This window comes from Pteropus alecto, unplaced genomic scaffold, assembly GCF_000325575.1.
Source record: "Pteropus alecto unplaced genomic scaffold, ASM32557v1 scaffold119, whole genome shotgun sequence".
Classification (NCBI taxonomy): Eukaryota; Metazoa; Chordata; class Mammalia; order Chiroptera; family Pteropodidae; genus Pteropus; species Pteropus alecto.
In genome coordinates this window covers 2,427,376-2,450,118 of record NW_006442487.1, presented here as the reverse complement: position 1 = coordinate 2,450,118, position 22,743 = coordinate 2,427,376, and the positions used below count along the sequence as shown (strand labels likewise).

General features: G+C 33.9%; 1 long non-coding RNA gene across 3 annotated transcripts in view; it reads right to left on the bottom strand.

Moving 5' to 3' along the window:
• The window catches only part of LOC107196363, a 158,847-nt gene that overhangs the window by 42,477 nt on the left and 93,627 nt on the right, over window positions 1-22,743 (bottom strand). The window contains exon 1 of one of the 3 annotated variants that reach the window (XR_003043051.1): window positions 3,506-3,582. The exons of the other annotated variants lie outside the window; for them this stretch is intronic. This is a non-coding gene — a long non-coding RNA (uncharacterized LOC107196363). Of the gene's footprint in view, window positions 1-3,505; window positions 3,583-22,743 lie in introns of those variants that run through there. 3 annotated transcript variants of the gene reach the window in all.

Genomic DNA, 22,743 nt, shown 5'->3' with positions numbered 1-22,743 from the left:
ATACTTGCCTGCATACATATAATATAAATTTCTTACAGAGTAAAAGAATATCTTTTTTTAAAAGATACTGGTTGGCAGATTGCACTCCATACGAAGTTACATTGATTTACATTCCCAGCAGTAGCAGATGAGTGGTATTTCTTCACACTCTCTCCAATGCTAAAGAGTAATCTATTGGCCATGAAGATTCAGCATATCAGGTGCATCAATTGGTATGTCTTATATAAGAAATAAAGAGAATTGTCTAATCTGTCGAGTTGTTCAAATGAGATCAGTTAAAATAGCTTCAGTTATTTTAGTCTTCTTTATGGCTTTGTGTCATGTCTTAAAATTTTTTTCCCATTCATATTATTTTAGAATGCAATCCATGTTTTCTAAAATAGATTTTAAAAACATTTTAATTAATTATTTTTTAAAATAAATTAAATATTTGTAATGAAATAATTTTAACTGGACACTGAGTAAAGTAGAATAATCTTAGATTATCTTAATGGATGATATCACATATATAAAGTCTCACAGATTAGTATATATCTTAATTTAATGTCCTTGAATAATATTAAAAGTCAAATGGGAAACTGTAGGAATATTTTCTTTAAAAAGCAATAAAGAATATATGTAATTGTCATATGAAGATTTTTTAACAACACTATAATAAATAATAAAAAGAGAGAAGACGAATTCCGGAAGAAGCAATATAGCTGACAATAAATGTAAGAAAATATGTTCATTCAAATGAAATTTTAACAATTCATATTTACCAAGTTTTATTTATACAATTCTTAAAGGTGAAAATAACTACTATTGCTCAGTGCTGATGAAGATGTAGTAAAATGATACCATAAATTGGTATAGCATTCTGTAAAGCTTCAAGCCTTTTCAGTAACCACATTTAACCTGAACTATCCCAGACCCCAAAAGACAACTGGAATAAGCAAAGTAACATTAGCATCATGACTCAAATTATCTTGCCTTTGTGTTCTTAGCTATTTAGATTGATGTTCTAGTTCATTGCACAATCTGTCCTTCCTAGGAAAGCATTGCTGAGAGGTCCCAGGCAATGTTTCTTATGTGTTAAAAAATGAGAACACATCCTATGTATATTCCTCTTTTACAAGATTACCACTGAAAATCTACCATATCCATCTAGCATCCAATGTACAAAATGAGCAGCCACCATCTTCAAAGAAGCTCTGCTTTGGGGAATGCTGCATTCATGCTCAATAAACAGCCTCCAGAACCCAGTAGGAATCAAAATAAAATAATTGAACTTATATAACTGTTAAAAAATCATCCCAGACTATGACTCTCCTCCTCCTGACATTATCTCTCCTTATAATAAGAAGATAAAGTTAAAAATAAATTATCACAAAAAAAACTGAAATGTATGTTAGATAATACAGAAGTACAATTGACTGTCCGAGTTTGATTTTATATATACATATCAAACTGGATATGTGTTTAAACTGGTTTAATTTTGCTGTTGCTAACAACAAACTCATAAATAACCGTGTTTAGGTTAAAAAAATCATGTTTAGGTAAAAATCAACAGCTCTAGGAAATAAAGTTTATATAATCTTCTTACAGGAACATCAGAGGAAGGGCTTACTCCTTTATGTATTTTCAGCAAAACTGTCAAGATGAGTATTGGGGAAGCAGTGAGGACATCAAAGATAGGATTTAATATATGCAAATACCTACAGTAAATTATCAGACATATAAAAATATGCTTAAATATTAAATTCATGGGTTTCTAAGATTTTCTGTTTGATTGGTTAGTTGGTTGAATTTTAGCTAATAACTCTTCTTTCTTGATATACCATACTAGGTAATGTTTCCATAAGTGAGATCAAACTGAAATGTATACTTAAGAAATGTCTTTGGCTCTGAAACTGAGTGATCCAATAATTATCAGATGAGTGAAAAATAACTCTAATTATGAGTTATTTCTTTTCCTAACCCAAATCTGTTTAAAACTAAAATGTTTTGGCCAAATCTGTTTGGAAGTAGAATTAAAATCTAAGAATTGTTGCACTATAAAACTATCTAAGTTATTTTATTTTTAAGCATTTTCTTATGAATATTCATACTAGATTGAACCATCTTTGAAGAAGAACATGCAAAGGAAAAAAAAATCCTTAAGAAGTAATTATTTTTTGTAGACAACATGCAAATTACATTAGAAAATTATCTGGAATGAAACGATTCTGGCATTTTCTTAAGGTTAGATAGAATACTTTGAAAGCAATAATGATAGTCCAAATGACTGCTCCTTGAGTCTCTCTAGTACAAATTGTCAGAGTTATAAATAAGAACAAAAAATATAGGTGCTTAACCATGCAAAACTGTTGAAAAGCAACTAATTTATACAAAGTTACATAGCACAAAAGGCAAAATAACACCTATCTTACTAATGTTGTGAAAATAACTACTGAAATCCAACCAATTACATTACTAGTGGGAGGAAAAGCCCAATGTGTAATTTGACTGAAGAAAGCCCTAGTTGTCCTGTTCCACATTTAGAATCAATAAGGAGATCATCATCAAAGGAATTGAGCAAAAGAAAAGATCTAAATATTTAGTGGAAGCCAAAATTTGAGGTCATGGTTTGATTTTTTCCACAAATGAAGTATACAAACAAGAAGATCAATATCTAGTAACAAACTTTCTAAGTTTGAGAATTTTCTTCTCAAGTGTCTGATACCTATGTGTAAAATGGAGAAGTAGTCTTTCATCACTCCACTGGGTTATCAGATATATCTAAAATGACCTATATATGCTTGGTTCTATCCTTAAAATAGTTATTTTCTATTCATATGCATCTTTTATAGAATGCCTCTGCATTTCTATCTATACAAGTTAATAAATAAAGAGTGCACATTAATCATATAAAAGTTGCTTCTTTACTTCTGTCTTGATATGCTTACTAGATATCTACTAAATCAAAATGGCAGGATGTAGATTCCATATAATCTACAAGACAGGGGAGCAAAAACATATCCACAATAGTGTCCCTTAGTTAATACTACTGCCAGAGGGACGATGTTTGCAAAGTAAACTAACATTATCATGCTGCAAAATTGGAGACTTAACTACTGTCCAGGCTTTCCTATAGAAGTATCTTCCTACCAAAGGAAGTTAGCAAAGGAACATTTCCATGCCTAAAATATGGATCAGAAAGCAGCCAGCAAAGAGAATGCAGACAAGACAGGCAAGAGTCTCAAGAAAGCTATGGGTCAACAAATATCAAAAAAATATATGTAAGGTCTGCACTACTCATATTTAATGATACTATCTTTGCCTTTTTTGTCCTTGTGTACAACAAACATTCACTGAATGTAAAAGGCACTTATGGCACAGGTAAATGATATGGTGCCTGCCTCAAGGGTCTTATAGTCAAATGAAGGAGACAATCAGAATCACACAGGTTTAATTAACTAAGTGTTGAGATATATGTATGTATATGATCCAATAGGAACACAAAAAGATACTTTTTCTCTCTGACCTGGAAGTTCAGGAAAAGCTTTCTGAAGTAGGTGATGCCTTAGTTGAATCTTGAAAGATGACTAAGAGTATTTCAAAACCTAATTGAAAAATAGAAAACACATTTTCAGGGAGAGGGAGTATAAACAAATGAAAGGAGATGAGAAACAGCATAACGTTGAAAAACTATAAGGAGTTTGATATTAAATAAAGGTAAGATAGGAAATAGTGAGGGATAAGGCTGGTGAAATATAGAACCATATTTTGTACAACCTGGAATATCAAGCAAAGGATATGAGGCTTTATTTTATAAGCATTAAAGAAGCACACAGTACTCTAAGCACAGAAATAGTATGATCTGTTTTGTATTTACTTGTGTGTCCTATAAATGATGGTTGGTGGATGGATTAAAGAGGAAGTGAATAAAATGGTTAGTAAGTTATTATAATAGTCCATAGGAGAAACAACTCAATTATGCTAAGGATGAAGAGGAAGAGAGGAATTTGAGATACAATGAGAAGGAAAATCAACCAGACTGGATATTAATTGGATGTCAAGTAAATGTCTAGGACTAACCCAGGTTTTCTGATATTGGTAAGCAGGTGGATAGTGATGCCATTTATAGCGATCTAGAATGCAGGGGCAGGAGTAGGTTTAAGTAGTAGTATGAGGAGTTCAGTTTTCAGAATCTGAGGAACCTATAACATATAGCAAAGTACATAAGATCAACAGACAGTTGGCTATATACATTTGAGCTTGGGAGTGAGATTAATGCTGTAGATATAGATTTAGGGGTTATCTAGTCAAATTGTTTTTAAAACCATGGAAATAGATGAGATTGAGAGAGAGAGAGCATTGCAAAGCATGGAGCTCTGGGCAAGTCCAATGGTTAAAAAATAAAGGAAAGAAACCCATGAAGATGAACATCAGGAAAGAACTGAAAAAGTACAAGAAGAAATAGGGAAATTGAAGGTTAATGAGAATAGAAGATCAGAATATAAAATTCAAGAGAAGTTTAGCAAGAAAATGGAAAATGTCCACTTGGAAAACATGGAAGTCACTGGAAACCTTTGCAAGAGCAGTTCTCAGTAGGGCTGTTGTTGAAGTGGAAAGCAGATTGTTGTGCTTTGAGAAGTGATGGAAAGTGAGGATTTAAAGAGTGTGTGGAGACTAGTTTTTGAGAAGTTTGACTAAGAAGAGAAAGAGCAATACAACGATAGCTAGAGATACATACAGGGTCACAAGAGGATTATTTTTAAAAAGATATTTGGAGGTGAAATTTATATTACATAAAATTATCAATTTAAATCAATAATGTAGTGGCATTTAGTACATTTACAATGTTGTACAACCACCACCTGTATCTAGTTCCAAAATATTACAATCATTCCAAAGTAAAACCCCTTAACCATTAAGCAGTTTTGCCCCATTTCTCTATCCCCAAGCCCTTGGTGACCACCAGTTTGCATTCTCTAACACTTGATTTATGTACTTCCTATATTTAATATAAATGTAATCATACAATATGTGAACTCTTGTGCCTGGCTTCTTAACAACATGATCTATGTTGCAGCATGTATCAAGACTTCGTTTTTATGGCTAAATAATATTCTATTGTATTTATATCCCACAATTTGTTTATCCATTTATCTATAAGTAAACATTTAGGCTATGCTTACTTTTTGTCTATTGTGAATAGTGCTGTCATGAGCATGCATATCTTGTATTTGTTTGAATGTTTGATTTTTATTCTTTAGAGTATATGACTAGAGGTAGAATTTAGGGTCATATGGTAATTCTATGCTTAACTGTTTGAGGAACTGCCCAACTATTATCCATATTGGAAAGAAAAAATACAATTATTTCTGTTCGCAGATGACATAATCTTTTTTTTTATAGAAAACCATAACAACTTCGCACACACACACAAATCTTGTTAGAAATTTTAAATTTGTAATAAACAAATTTAGTAAATCTTTAGGATACAATATCAGCGTACAAAATCAATTGTATCAAACGCTAACAAGAAACTACCCCAAAAGGAAAATTTTCATTTAAAAAAGCACCCCCCTCAAAAATATAATAAAAAATAAATATTAAGAATAAACTTAACCAAGAAGGTGAAAAACTTGTATACTGAAAACTACAAAACATTGATGGAAGAAATTAGACACAATAAGTAGAAAAACAACCCATGTTCACAGATTGAAAGTTTTAATTCTGTTAATATGTCTAAACTATCCAAAATGACCTACATAATCAATATAATCTGTATCATAATCCCAATAGTATTTTTACAGAAATAGAAAAAACGATCCCAAAATTCATACAGAACCACAAAAGACCCTAAATAGCCAAAACAATTTTGAGAAAGAACAAAGATGGAAGCATTACACTTCTTGATTTCAAACTATATTTTAAAAAGCTACTGAAATTTAAACAATATGGCACTGGCATAAGGACAGACATATAAATCAATGGAACAGAATAGGAGTCTAAAATTAATATCACTCATATGCAATCTACTGATCTTTGGCAAAGGTTCCAAGAATGCACAACAGGAAAAGAATAGTCTGTTCAACAAATGGTGCTGAGAAAACTGGATATCCATAGGCAAAGGAAAAATAGACGTTTTGCTTACACCACACCCACAAATCAACTCTAAATGGATTAACGATTTAATTGTAAGACCTGAAACTGTAAAACTCCTAGAAGATAACACAGGGACAAAATTTCCTGACATTGGTCTTGACAAAAATTTCATGAATATTATACCAAAAGCACAGGAGGCTACAAGAACATAGAAAATTGAACTAAATAAACTAAAAACACTTTTATATAGCAAAGGAAATAGTAAAATTCCAACATATGAAATAGGAAAATGTACTTGTAAACCATATATCTGATGTGAGATAAATATACAAATGTATAAGAAACTCATACAACTTGATAGCTAAAATTCAAGTAATCCAATTTTTAAAATGAGTGAAGGACTTGAGTAGATATTCCCTCAAAGAAGACACACCAAATTACCAACAGATACATGAAAAGTTGCTCAAAATTACTCATCATCAAGGACATGCAAATGAAAATGACAATAAGATATCACTTCACACTTGTTAGGATGGCTATTATAAAAATAACTATTTTCAAAAGTGTGGAGAAAAGAGATCCCTTGTGTACTGTTGGTGGAAATGTAAATTGGTGCAGTCACTATGGAAAACAGTATGGAAGTTCCTTATAAAATTAAAAATAGAACTATCATATGCTCCAGCAATCCTACTTCTGGGTATTTATCTAAAAGAATTGGAATCGGGTTCTTCAAAAGATATTAGCACTTCCATGTTCATTGCAGCATTATTTACAATATCCAAGAGGTATGCACAAACTAAATGTCCATCAGTGGATAAATGACTAAAGAAAATTTGGTATATACATACAGTGGAATATTATTCACCTTTAAAAAAAGAAGGAAATCCTGTCATTTGAAACAACATGGATGAACCTGGGGATATTATATTAAGTAAGAAGAATCTAAAATAGTCAAACTCATAGACACGGAAAGTGGAATGTTGGGTGCCAGCAGCTAAGGAAGGAAGAAAATGGCGAGGTATTAGTCAAAGGATACAAAGATTCAATTTACACACACAAAAAAAGAGCTAGAGATCTGTACAGCATAGTGCCTATAGTTAACAATACTGTATTATACACTTAAACATTTGCTAAGAGGGTAGATCTCGTTAAGTGCTAATAATAATAATAATAGTAATAATAATAAATCAATTAGCTAGACTGCTTACAAATCTGCTTTAGCTTTCATTTCCTGCTCGAATTGAGCTTAGAGGTCAGCCAGAGGTCAAAAATTAGGGTCTTCTCAGGTCTTTCTGAGCATTTGTCCTGCACTGATGTGTGTGGCCTTCTAAATTCCTTAGTATTACAAAGACACTTTAGAATAACCTAAATTCCCAAATAATCTCTCCCCAGCTTTTCTTCCAGAGTTTAAGGCAGTCCATTGTCTCGACTGTAATCTTTACCCCAGATAATCACTGGTTTTTAGTTCACCTTAAAATGTTTTTGAGCGGTGTACGCAAATGAAAACGTTGCCACTTTTCAGTCTTGAATGACTTCTCAGTTATGCAAAACATAGTCAAGAGCCTTGTGTCAGGCCTTTCGGTAGCTTCCTGACAAGTCAGAACATACAAACATGATACTTTGTGGCTAATGTATGATATGCTTCCTTTGGAAACAGGGACCGGGGTTTGACACTGGGAATGTGGTGTGGTGTCTTTAAGGCCATCTCTGAGTTTGGGACAGAGTGGAGCAAAAGCAGGTAAAAATGCCGTAAAGCTTTCTTACCAGTTTAAGTTGCCTATCTCTTGAATTAGCATTTAGTTGGTTGCTGTAAATCTTTGACTGTTTTCCAGAGTTCTGACAGTTTGGAGCTACCTACTCCACCATTTTTTTTAATATATATATTTTTTATTTTTTAATAATAGTTGGCATACAACATTATATTAGTTTTAGGTGTACAACATAGTGATTAGACATCTGTATAACTCATGAAGTAATCACCTCCATAAATCCAGTACACATCTAGCACTATACATAGCTATTACAATATTATTGACTATATTCCTTATGCTATCCTTTATATCTACGTGACTATTTTGTAACTATCATTTTGTAGTACTTCTCAATCCCTTCCCCCTTTTCACCTACTCCCCCCAAACCTCCTCCCATCTGGTAACCCTCAAACTGTTCTCTGTATCTGAGTTTGTTTGGGGTTTTTTTGTTAATGTTGTTCCTTAGATTCCACATGTAAGTGAAAGCATATGGTATTTGTCTTCCTCTATTTGACTTATTCCACTCAGCAAAAAACTCTCTAGATTCATGATGAAATATCTTTTCCATCTATTTACTTTTAGTTTCTGTGTATCTTTTGATCTGAAGTAAGTTTCTTGTAGGTAATCTATGCAAGGGCCTTGTTTTCTTATCCATTCAGCCACCTTATTTTTTTTATTGGAGCATTTATTTCTTTTTCATTTGAAGTATTTGTTGACAGATACATAGTATTGCCATTCTTTATTCATATTTTTGATACATACTTCTTCTTCTTCTTAAAGAAGTCCCTCTGACATTTCTTGTAATACTGGTTTGGTGTGAACTCCTTTAGCTTTTTTGTGTCTGGGAAGCTCTTTATTTGTCCTTTGATTCTAAATGATAGCTTTGCCAGGTAGAGTAATTTTGGTTGTAGGTCCTAGATTTTCACCACTTTGAATATTTAGTGCCAAGCCCTTCTGGTCTTCAAAGTTTCTATTGAGAAATCTCTGACAGTCTTTTAGGAGTTCCCTTGTAGGTAACTAGTTGCTTTTCTCTTACTATTTTAAGATTTTCTCTCTGTTTTAACCTATAGCATTTTAATTACGAAGTGTCTTGGTGTGAATCTCTTTGGGTTTATGTCGTTTGGAACTCTTTGCACTTCCTGGGCTTTATGACTATTTCCTTGACCAAGTTAGTGAAGTTTTCTGTCATTATTTCTTGAAATAGGTTTTTAATTTCTTGTTCTCTCTTCTCCTTCTGATAACCCTATGATGAGAATGTTGTTGTGTTTGATGTTGTCGGAGAAGCCCCTTAAACTATTCTCATGTTTTTGAATTTTTTTCTTATTATTGTTCGGATTGGGTGTCCTCCACTACCCCAACCTCCAAATTGCTGATTCGATCCTCTGCTTCATCCACTATGTTGACTCCCTCTAATGTTCTCATGTCAGATATTGTATTCTTCATTTCTGACTGATTCCCTTTTATGTTTTCCATTTCCATTGTACCTTTATATCCCTTTATTAAAATTTTCCCTGAATTTATCTACTCTTCCCCTAAGTTCATTGAGAATCCTTATAACCAGTGTTTTGAACTCTGCATCTGATAAATTGCTTGTCTCTACTTTGTTTAGCTCTTTTTCTGGAGCTTTGTTCTATTCTTTCATGTGGAACATCTTTCCTTGTCTCCCCATTTTGACTGCTTCCCTGTGTTTGTTTCTATGTATTAGGTAAGGCTCCTAAGTCTCCCGGTCTTAGTAGAACAACTTTATGTAATAGGTGTCCTGTGGTGCCCAGTTGCACAGTCTTCTCTGGTCATCTGACTGAGGTGCTCAAGGTATGCTTTGGTTGCTGTTTGCACAGCGATGGGAGGGACCAACCCTTGGGCTAATTGTTTGTGAGGATTAGACTATAAAGAGTTGACCTTATGGAGCAGGATTCACTTTAGCAGGGCTCTGGTGCCTGCCCAGTTTGCCCTATAGGTGTGTCCTCCTCAGATGCAGCCATGGGTGGTTCTCATTCTCCATTGCAGGTTGAAGCAGGCCAGTGAGTGTGCTGGCCCAAAGGCCTTCTGGGAGAAGCCCACCTGCAGGCCAAATTCAGCCACAGCCTATCAACTTCCAAGGCCAACTGGTAAGAATCACCAAGCAATCTGCACATGGCTACCACACACACTGGGTTTGAATGTGTCTTGAGAGGCCAAGTCAGAAGCTGAGGCTGGCTTCTGGTAGTGCCAGGCTTGAGACTGCTCAACAAGAGGTATGGGGCACACTGAGGCCAGATGCCGCTTCTTTGGGTTTTGTGAGCCTTTGAGAGATTTTAGGAAAGTCCACAGCATGAGCCAAGGTAGGTCATTTGTATGGAATAAACTCAAGGCAGATTTTGTGGGCCCACAAGCTGAGAGAGGCAGAGTCTCAAAATTCCTTGGGTGGAGCTACCTGTGTTATCCAGGTCGATGGAGACTCAGATATAGTGATCTCCTGCATCTGCACATTGAGAATAGGGAGGACTCAACCAAGGAATAATTAATACTACCAGAACTTGTGTCTGGGAGAAGGCTGCCCCTCTAGTTCTCTCCCTGTAGCCTAACAATTCATTGTCTCCATATATATCCCTGGCACCCCTGGAGCAGCTGTCTCAGAGCTGAAGCTCAGAGCAAGTTAGTTCATCAGGGAGTAAGTCCACATGTGGTCACTTTAAGAGGAACATCTACAACTCTCGCAGCCCTCTGTCTCACTCAGCCACAATCTTCACTCGTTTTCATAGCTAGAGGTTGTTGGGACTTCTTTTTCCGGCACTGGAGCCCTGATCTGGGGAGCCTGGTGTGGGGCTGGGATCCCTTGCTCTTCCAGAGAGACCTCTGCATCCAAGATAACCCTCCAGATTCTTGACCACCACTTGCTGTTGTGAGACATGTTCATTTCACATCTCTGTCCCTCCTACCAGTCTCGAGGTGGCCTCTTCTGTAAATCCATGATTGTAGGAATTTTGTTCAGCCAGACCTCAGGCAAATCCCAGTGATGGTCGTTCTGTAGTTTAGTTGTAATTTTGATGTGGTCACAAGAGAAAGCATGCACACCTACCTTCTACGCCAGCTTGGCTGGTCTCATACTCTACCATTTTACTTATGGCATTTCCCAATAGAGAGTTTATTTTTAAATGTAAGAAAGTTGAGATATTTTAAAGGTTAAGTAAAGAGCTGGTATAGAGGTAGACAGCAAATATATAAAAACTAATAACTAATAGAGCAAGTTCCCAGAAGAGGTGAGAGCTAAAATGTGAAAAGTTATTAGGCATAAAGAATTTCAGCTCTTTTTATTCACATGTAATTTTAAATAAACTTTTTAAAATTTTTATGGAGAAATTATACTGAGTCATGAAGTAGTGTACAGCATTGCTGATATATGTCATTATTTTTTAAGAATTCTCAGGAAAAAGGTTAAAGATTCATGGGGATTTAGGATTCAATAAATGAGGTTTCTGAAGAGGCAAGAGTTTGAATAATTGAAACAGCAATATGTTTTATATAAAATATTTAAAGTTTATTGAGATTCCTGTTTCCTTTTGTGGCAATGTGGATGGACCTTGAGATAATCATGCTAAGTGAAATAAGCCAGACAGAAAAAGTTGAAAACCACATGATACCACTTATATGTGGAATATAAACCTAAAAGCAACAAATAAACAGGGCAAACAAGCAGAGACTCCTGGACATGGACAATAGACTAGTGGTTACCAGAGAGTTGCGGGGGAGGGAGGAAGGGGAAGGGGGAGGCAGGTGGGGTATATGGTTGGTGAACACACAATGCAATATGTGTGTGTATATATATATGCCTTACTTTTGAATTGTACACCTGAAACTAACTGGATTTTGTTAACCAATTTCACCATAAACAAACAAACAAACAAAAAACAAACAAACATCTGGATACAGATAAAAACATAAAAATAAAAATTATAAAGACATTTCAATTGTTTCCATTTATTGGCCACCATGAACAATGCTGCATAGAATATCAGGTATATATATCTTGGTGGATAAATGTTTTCAGGTTTTTGGGGGGTAAATACTCAGTGGAGGGATTGTTGGATCATATGGCAATTCAATTCTTAGTTTTTTGAGGAACCTCCATACTGTTTTCCATAGTGGTTTTACCAATTTGCAGTTCCACCAGCAGTGTATGAGAGTTCCTTTTTCTTTGCATCCTCTCCAACAACTTGTTATTACTTGTCTCATTGATGATAGTCATCCTAACAGATGTGAGATGAAATCTCATTGTGGTTTTGATTTACATTTTCCTAAAAGCTAGTGAAATTGAACATCTTTTCATATGTCTGTTGACTATTTGTATGTCTTCTTCAGAGACGTGTCTGTTCAGGTCCTCTGCCCATTTTTAAATTAGATTCTTTTGTTGTTGTTGTTGTTATTGAGTTGTATGTGTTCTTTGTATATTTTGGATATTAGGCCCTTATCAAAAGCATTATTTACAAATATAGTCTTCTATTTGGATGGTTGCCTCTTTGTCATGTTGACTTTTTTTTTTTTTTTTTGCTGTGCAGAAGCTTTTTAGTTTGACATAGTACCATTCATTTATTTTCGCTTTTATTCCCTTGCCTTTGAGGTAAAATTCATAAAATTCTCTCTAAATCCAAGGTCCATGACTTTAGTACCTATGTTTTCTTATATGCAATTTATTGTTTCAGGTCTTTTATTCGGGTCTTTCATTTATTTTGAGTTAATTTTGGTATATAGTGACAGATAGCAATCTAGTTATATTGTTTTGCATGTGGCTTTCCAGTTTTCCCAGCACCATTTATTAAAAAGACATTCCTTTCTTCATTGTGTTTTTGGCACCTGTTTCAAAAATTATTTGCTCATATACACTGGGGTTTATTTCCGAACTCTCAATTCTGTTCCATTGGTCTGTGTGTCTGTTTTTCTGCCAGTACGGTGCTGTTTTTATTATTGTCGCTTTGTGGTATAATTTTAAGTTAGGCAGAGTGATACCTCTGGCCTTGATTTGTATTCTCAGGATTGCTCTGGCTATTTGGGGTTTTTGTGCTTCTATATAAATCTGATAATATTTGTTCTATTTCTTTAAATAATGCCATTGGGATTTTGATGGGTATTGCATTAAATTTGTATAATGCTTTAGGTAATATGATCATTTTAACTATGTTGATTCTTCCAATCCATGAACACAATCTTCCCATTCTTTGTGTCTTCATTTTCTTTTAATAATATCTTATAGTTTTCGTCGTATATGTCCTTCACATGCTTCATTAGATTTATTCTTTGGTATTTTATTATTTTTGTTGCAATGTCAAAAGATTTTTTTTTTTAATTTCTTTATCTAAAACTTCATTATTAGAATATAATAACAGTATGGATTTTTGTACATTGATTTCTTTATCCTAAGATTTTACTGTATTTGTTTAGTCTTTCTAATAGTATTTTTTTTTTTAGTGGAATCTTTAGGGTTTTCCATACAGAAAATCACGTTATCCGCAAAACGTGACAATTTGATGACTTAATTCTATATTTAGATGTCTTTTAATTCTTTCTCCTCCCTGATAGCTCTAGTTAGGACTTCCAACGCTATATTGAATAATAACAGTGATAGCAGACAGCTTTATCTTGTTCCTGATCATAGAAGAAAGGTTTTTGTTTGTTTGTTTGTTTTTCACCATTATGTAAAATTTTAGTAGAGAGTTTTGCATATATGGCTTTTATTATGTTGAGAGTTTTAGTAGAGAGTTTTGCATATATGGCTTTTATTATGGCTTTTATTTCTTTCTGTACTCATTTTGTTAAGTGTTTAAGCATAAATGTATGCTGTGTCTTGCCAAGTGCTTTTTCTGCATCCATTGATATGTTCATATGATTTTTATCCTTTAATTTGTTTCTGTGGTGTATGTATCACATTAATTGATTTTCCTACTTTAAACCATCTCTATGCCCCTGGAATTAAGCCCAATTGATCACGATTTATAATATTTTTAATGTATTGTTGTATTAGATTTGCTGGTATTTTGTTTAGGATTTTCGTATCTGTATTCATCACAGATATCAGTCTATACTTTGCTGTGTTTGTGTTATCTTGACCATTATTTGGTATCAGGGTACTCGTGGCCTCATTAAATGAGTTAGGAAGTATTGTCTTTTCTTCAGTTTTTTGGAAAAGTTTGAGAACAGGTATTAAATCTTTGAATGTTTGGTAGAATTTACTGGTGAAGTCATATGGTCCTGGACTTTTACTTTTTGGAAGGTTTTTGATGATTACTTCATTTCCATAGTGTTGATTGGTCTGTTTAGAATTTCCAGTTCTGTATAATTCAGTCTAGGAAGGTTGTATATTTCTAAGCACTTATCTATTTCTTGTAGGTTATTGTTTGATTGTATATAATCTTTAATATTATTCTTGCATGATCTTTTGTTATTGGGTGATATCTGTCTTTTTCAATTCTGACTTTGTTTACTTGTGTCCTTTCTCTTTTTTCCTTAGTGTTTAGCCAGGAGTTTGTTAATTTTATTAATATTTTCAAAGAACCAGCTTTCTTTTGCATTAATATTTTTTATTATCTTTTGGTTCTCAATTTCATTTAATTCTGCTCTAGTTTTTATTTTCTCCTTCTGCTGACCTTGAGCTTCATTTGTTTTTCTTTATTTTGTTTTAAAAGAGGTAATGTTAAGTTGATTGTTTGGGATCTTTCTAGTTTCTTGAGGAAAAGCCTTTATGATATGTACTTTTTTTTTTATTACTGCTTTTGCTGCATCCCAAAAGTTTTGATATGTTGTATTTTAATTCTTGTTTGTTTCTATGTATCTCTTGATTCTCCTTTTATTTCTTCTATGACCCAGTAGTTGTTTAGTAACATTTTTTTAATATCCACATATTTGTGGTTCTTCTTGCTTTCTTTTGATAGTTAATCTTCAACTTCAAAGAATTATGGTCTCAGAATATACGTGTTTTATTTTCAATCTTCTTAAATTTTTGAGGCTAGTTTTTTTTTTTTGTCCCAAGATATCATTCACAATGTTCCATGTGCACTAGAGAAGAATGTATATCTGTTACTTTGGGATTAATGGCTCTACAGATGTCAATTATAGATAGATCTATAGATATACGATTGATCTGATGTGTCACTGAAGGTTATTTCCTTACTGATATTCCGTTTGAATGGTCTATCCATAGCTGACCATGGAGTATATGGGTCCCCTACCATACTTGTGTTTTTGTCAGTTTCTCTTCTTAGTTCTGTTAGTAGTGACTTTATATATTTTGATGTTCTTTGATTGGGAGCATATATATTGGTAATTATTAAGTCTTCTCAGATATATGGTCCTGTTTGTCATTATGAAGTGCCTATTATTGTTTGTCATTACCTTTTTTATCTTGAAGTCTATTTTGTCAAATATAAGTATGGCTACACTTGCTTTTCTCTGAATGCCATTTACTTTGAGTATTGTTTTCCACCCTTTCACTCTGAGTCTATATATGTCTTTGCAGCTGAGATCTGTCTCTTAAAGCCAGCATATGTTTGGGTTTTGTTTTTTGATCCACTCTGCTAATCTGTTTCTTTTTATTGATGAGTTCAGTCCACTTACATTTAGGATAATTATTAAAATATGAGGTTTTCCTATAGCCATTTTATCTTTTGCTTGCTGGTAGCTTTATATCTCCTTTTTTTTTTTTTTTGTCCTTGTCTTTCTGCATGTTATTTTAATTTGGTGGTGTTTTATGGTTTTTTCTCCCTGTTTCTTCTTATTTTATGTTATGTGTCTCACTTCTGGATTTTTGTGTGTGTGTGTGTGTGGTTATAATTAAGTTTATGTAAAGGAAATATACATAAAATAGTCCTTTCTTCTTCTGTGTGTGCTTTATCTCCAATCCACTTTGAAGATTTAGATTTTTACTACGTCTCCTTTTCTGTTATTATTGTCTCAAATTATTTGTATTTATGTTGTATGTTCATTTCTAGTTTGCAGCTGCTGTTGTCTTCTCTTTTTAAAGTGTCTTTTTTTTACCTTTAATTAATGTGTAATCTTTAAGCTTACAATACCCTGTTCTTAGTAAGGGCTGCACCTTCCTTTTTCTGTCTGCCTGTTAATCATCTTACTTATAGTTATGTATTTTTCATCCTTTTTTTTTTTCAGGAAGAATGATCCCCTTCAGTATTTCCTGTAACGCAGGCTTTGTAGTGGAAAATTCTCTCAGTTTTTGTACGTCTCAAGGGGGCTTTATTTCTTCATCATATCTAAAAAAGAAGATTGTTGGATATATTATTATTCTTGGCTGGTAATTTCTCTCTGTCAATAATTTGAATATTTGTTTCCACTCTCTCATAGCTTGTAAAGTTTATGCTGAAAAGTCTGATGATTTAGTGTGTTCCCCTTTATAGGTTAGTCTTTTTTCCCTTGGTTGCTTTGAGAATTCTTTGTCATTTACTTTAGACAATTTTAATATAATGTGTCTTAGAGAAGGTCTTTTTGGGTCGGAATAATTAGGTTTTCTTTTTGCTTCCTAGATTTGAAGACCCCTTTTTTGTTTTTGTTTTTTTTTTATCTTCCATAGGTTTGAGAAATACTCATCTACTATTTGTTTGAATATACTCTTTGTTCCCTTCTCTCTCTCTTTGCCTTCTGGTATACTCATTGTTCTTATATTGCTCTTTCTGATGATATCAGATAGTTCTTGTATATTTCTTTCATTTTTTTACTCTCAAGTGTCTCTGTTCTTTTCTGCATCGTTTCAAGATTTCTGTCTTGATATCACTCATTCTTTCCTTTATTTACTCAGCTCTATTTCCTAAGCTTGCTATTTCATTCTTCATCTCTTTTAATGAGTTATTCATCTCTAGTAATTTTATTCGTTTTATTTTAGAGTTTTAATCTTTTTGACAAAGTATTCCTGTTGTTCATTGATTGTGCTTCTAAGTTATTTGAACTGTTGATCGGATTTTTTTTTTGCATTTCGTTGAATTTTTTCAGAAGTATAATCTTGAATTCTCTGTCATTTAAATTGCATTTTTTTATATATTTAAGTTTATTTTCTGGTGATTTTTCATTTTCTTTCTAAGCTGTCTGGTCACCTTGTTTGTTCATGGTATTTGATAGATTTTTTTTTTTTTTTTTTTTTTGGGAAGCACTCATTAAGGGAAATGTACTTTATTGGAAAAAACAAGAAAATTCATTATATCATGATCTCTCTTTAGCAAGTTGAGAAGAGATTTTTCCTTTGATTTCCAGTAGGTGGTGTCCAACCCCCTGCACTGCCCAGGTGTCCTGGATATCTGCTTTGAGGCTAAAAATGATCTTTATTATTAAAATGCCTTGGGTAGGTATGTTTCTCCTCTGTGACCAGGTTGCCTTGGTCCTAGGGTTTCTCTCCCATGGAGGAATGTGCAGGGTGAAAGGGGATCCAAGCCTCTCAAGAGCTCCTGAAGTCCTGGTACTGCCCAATTAGTCAGATGCAATGCTGAGGCCTGCTGTTAGCTCTGGGAGGAAGTGGGGAGGTGGCCAGGCTGCATGACTCAGCTTTCTGCCTGGCAATGGTGGGTGCTAAAACACAGCTGTTGCCCTCTGTATTCAGTCTCTGCCCTGTTCTTTGTCCTGTTCACTGGGTTCTGCTGCATAGAATATGCTGGTCACTCTGGTAGAACTACTCAAGGCTTCCAAGAATTAAAAACCACCACATATTTTTCCCTTCCCTTCATTCTGCAGAGGACTCCAGGCTGCATTCTGCAGCACCTGTCTCCTCTTCTCCCTGCTCGCATGATTTGCCCTAAAAGGTCCTGAATTCCCGGAACATTCCCAACATTCAGACATTCAGATGCAATGCTTTGCTCCTCCTCTCTTCTTCTTCTTCTTCTTCTTCTTCTTCTTCTTCTTCTTCTTCTTCTTCTTCTTCTTCTTCTTCTTCTTCTTCTTCTTCTTCTTCTTCTTCTTCTTCTTCTTCTTCTTCTTCTTCTTCTTCTTCTTCTTCTTCTTCTTCTTCTTCTTCTTCTTCTTCTTCTTCTTCTGAATCATACCAACTGGGTCAGGGTGGAGTGGACTGGGAGAAGTCAGTGGTGTGTGTGGCTATTGTCCTTCCCCTAAGGCTGACCCTCAAGCTTCGGGTGCCTTGCTTCTATATCCCCACTCCTCTCAGTGGGAATGGCTGCAGTGTGTGTTTCAATTCTGGTTGCTGCAGATTCCCCTTGGTCTTGTTGCTAGCTCTGGGAGAGTAGGAGAGGTACCCAGGCTCCTGTGACTCAGCTTCTGCCTGGCAATGGCAGTTGCTAAGCCACAGCTATTACCCCTCTACACTCAGTCTCTGCCTCACTCTCTGCCCTGGTCTCTAGGCTCCACTGCATAGAATATGTTCATCACTCAGTCAGGACAGTTTGGGGCTTCAAAGAGCCAAAATACTGCCATGTAATTCTCTTGTCTTTCAGCGAGCTCCAGGCTGAAGTCTGTAGTGCCTGTCTTGATCTTCTTTCCCTTTCTACCTTCCTATCTCAGGAGACTGGCCTGCCTTCAGATGCTCTGATGTGCAGATCTCTCAGATGTGCTTGTGTGCAGGTTGGGTATAATATGTTGAATTATAGGTGTTTGGTCTGTTGTAATTTCAAGGGGAGAGATCAGGGAAGGTCTTTCCATGCTTCTGACATCACTTAGTTTTCTATTTTCTTAAATAAATATTCTGTATACCTGGCATGTAATTCTCTTTAACCTGTATTAACTCATAATCTTTGACACTGAGCTTACAAACCATGGCATCTTCTGTTTCTGGTATTTTTTCCACATATACTGTAGGAGTCTGTATATTATGAAAAAAATCATATAATTCAGGAATCATTAGTATCAATACAAACTTCCTCCTCGTATCCTGGTTCAAAACCCACCATGCCTACATCGTTCTAGAAATCATTGATTTCTGTCAATAGTCTGAGCATTTTTCTGGTAATGTCTGACTGGTGATGTCATCCTATACCAACTAATTTGATTTTTTAAAGCAGTTCTTCTGCTGAATAGACCAATTAAAGAAGCTCATATCACTTACTGCAGCAATGGGAAAGGTTTTTGTTTTGTTTTGTTTTGTTTTGTTTTGTTTTTCTTCTCTAAATTTCTTTAAGTGTGATTTACAAATTAAGTTATTTCTCTTCTCAGCTTTCTTGTTGCCATCTTTAGACAGTACACATTGCATATGGTACGAATCACTCTCAGTTCCCATTTTATTTACACAGTTTCTGGCAATGAAAGACCAAATTGATTTTAGAGGCATTGAGAAGAGCAACTTTAGAAATTTAAATTAGTTAAAGATTTGAAGTGTGCTTTGTTCCCAAGAGCTTAAATTGCTCCTCAATTTTGATTAAAATCTGTACTGGGCAATAATAATGCAGCAATTTAAAAATGCACCAATTGCTTCTCTGTCCCAGAAACTGCCCAAATAAACAAAAACCTGTTTTAGTTAAACATTCTCATTTTAGTGTATTTGTACATATAAATCTTAAACTCACAGATAATTTCAGAAGCACATTCTATAAATAGGCAAATAAGCACTTATTCTAGAAAGTATGTACAATTTATGTGCACATAGGAAATTACTACACAATACTTAACTTACTTCAGAAATCTGCACTTTGAAAATAGAGTTATGGCCTCAGGCAATATCATAGATGAATATCCTGCAAATTATTTTATAGTAAAATTGGAAAATTAGAAAATGTCAAAATAAGAATATGACGTTAGATGTTATCAAATTAACCATGAAATCCCTACATATGCTAGAACACACATATATTTCTTTAGTGAAGGCATTCTTGACATATAATTTATATATAAGCCCAGGCTAATTCTTGTCAGAGCTAAAATATTAAATTGTTCCAACATGATTTTTGCCATGCAAGTGGTTAAGGCAATATCATAACTAAAAATTATGCAAAACCACCAGAGTATAGAGTGTTACTATTAGATAACTATAAAAATGCACATGTATTCAGCTCAGAAGTCATGAATAACTATTCTATTTCAGCTATAATATGCTACAAATTTTCATTTTCTGACCAAGATGAGCAAATAAAGATTGAACCTTTTGCAATATATACATTTTTAATATTTAGGAAATAGATTTCTATATAAATATTGATAATAATTAAGTTATCAGCCAGTGGCCTGTCATCTCTCAAGTTCCATTAAGCTACTCAATAAAATTCAAAAAACTAGCATAAACATTGAAAATCAAGATTATGAAATAATTCAGTGACTTGCCAGGGCATGGGGAAAACTCCCACTAACTCTTTTACTAGTGAAACTAGACAGACAAATGTATAGGTGGTCTAAATTAATCCATCCCTGAAGAAAAATGGCACAGGCAGCAAAAGTGTAGTCATGAAGAGGCTTAGCCCTTCCTATATCATCTGCTCATAGGCTTGTTGCAGCAATCTATTCAGATAGTTCTGCATGATTTTCACAAGCCCAAAGGTGATTCTTCCTCCATCCATGGAAAGAATAATTCCTAATATACAACACAGAGATGAGGGCCATAGATGCAGAGCACACTGGGGATTATAGCCTTTCATCTAACTGGATATAATCAAAGAAGAATGACATACTTCCTGAGATATAAATTGTTTTTCTCACAGGAAACAAACAACAAACAAAGAAATAAGCAAAAAATCTGCACAGTGAAGATAGAATAGTCTTTCCCTCAGTTCAATAGAGTTGTACATTTTGGTAGCCTATTGCTCTGCCATTCATTAGTTATGTGGCCTTGAGCAAATTATTTAACCCTTTTGAGCCTGTTTCACATTTAATATGGATATAAGGTGACACATAGTCTCATATGAATAATGAGTAATATATATTAAAGGGTCTAACAGAATTTGGCTCATATTAAGTGCCTAATAAATATTATTTTCCATCTTGTGATATACATTAACTATATCTGCAGCATTGCTGTGTATATAGTATATGTTAGACACACATTCCTAGAACTGCAATCTAATAATCTTCTTTTTGGGAATCTAGTTTAAGAAAATAATCATATTTTGAAAAGAACTCATATAGATGCTCTGTAGTGTTACTCAGAGTAGTAAAAATGTGAATATTTTAAATGTACAAAAATAGATGTATGATGAAATAGAACAAGACTATTAAAATATGATTATGAGAAGTTTTCAGTAACATGAGAAAATGTTAAATTTATAATGTTTGAAATATAAAATAGATACTTTATATAAGTAGAAAATGCATTATAAACAACTGGAAAAAAAGTAAAATGTTATTTGCTTTGAGTGGCAGGAAGCAGGATGATTGTATTTAAATAAAAACTTTTCTATAATGTTTAAATTTCCTCTACAAAGACACCATTTATATTGGATTAGGGCCCACCCTAATGATCTCGTTTTAACTTCATTACCACTTTAAATACCCTATCTCCAAACACAATTACATTCTGAGGTACTGTGGATTAGGGATTCAACCTATGAATTTGGAGGAACACAGTTCAGCCCATTACAAAACCCCTTACTATATTATTTTTAACCACTTACCTGTTCTAACTTTCTATTTCATAAAGATGTCAATTATCATGAGCAAATTACAGATAACATAATTTACTGAAATCAACTGATTTTCTTTTTTATCCCAATTCTGCCACTTAGTACCTATGTGACCTTGGTCAAGATAGTCAAACACTCGGAGCTTCAGTTTCCTGACCTGAAAAATAGGGATGATAATATCTGTCTCATAGTATTTATTATGAACCAAGCAGTGTGCCAAATATTTTATATATCTTATTTGATCAATTTTTTTAAAAGAACCATATTGAGTGATTTAATACATTCTTCTTATTTTGCATAAACCAAAGCAACATGGCCTTAATCTTGTAACCAAAGAGCTCTTATTAATAGTCAATTATTTAACATTCAGACAACAGTATAATTTTGTGATAAAATATCCATCAAATACAATGTACTCTTTCTTGATATATATTTTATATCCATTTTGAATACAATGCCATAAAAGTATTTTCTTGTATGAGTATAAATCGTCATTAATTACATATGGAATAAAAACCACAGTGCTAGCCCTGATGTCCTCAACTTCTAACGAAAGAACATGAGGCAGCCTGAAGCAGTGGGAAATCAGCATAAAAAGATTACAAAGTTAGGAAATGTGCTAAAGAAATGAACCATTTTTGTTTATCAAAAATGAGTTACACCACAATGAAATATCGATTTATACCTTTTAGAATGGCTATTATCAAAAAGACAAGAAATAAGTGTTGAAGAGGATGTGGAGAAAGGGAGCCCTCATATACTGTTGGTGGGATTGTAAATTGGTGCAGCCACTAGAGAAAATAGTATGGAGGTTACCATATGATCCAGAAATTCCTCTTCTGGTTATTTATCTGAAGAATATGAAAACACTAATCTGTAAAAATATATGTACTCTTATATTGATGCAGCATTATTTACAATAGCCAAATGATGGAAACGACCTAAGTTGCCATCCACAGATGAATGGATAAAGAAGATACACGCACACATACATGCATGATGGAATACTATTCAGCCATAAAAAAGATGAAATATTGTCATTTGAAACAACATGAATAAATCTTGAGGGCATTACTCTAAGTGAAATAAGTCTGACAGTAAAGGACAAAAAATCATAATTTCACTCATATGTAGAATATAAAACAAAAAAAATAACAAACTGACAAAACAAAACAAAACAAACTTACAGATACAGAAAAACGGTGGTTACCAAAGGGAAAGGAGGGTGGGGTGAGAGCAAATTGGGTAAAGGAAGACAAATATATTTTGACAGAAGGAAACGAGATTTTGGGTGGTAAGAACACACACACAGAGAAGCAAAAGGTGTCCTTTTATTGTTGTTGGAAATTTTATTTTTTCTGTATTTTTTACACCTTCTATCTCTCCTCCATTAAAAT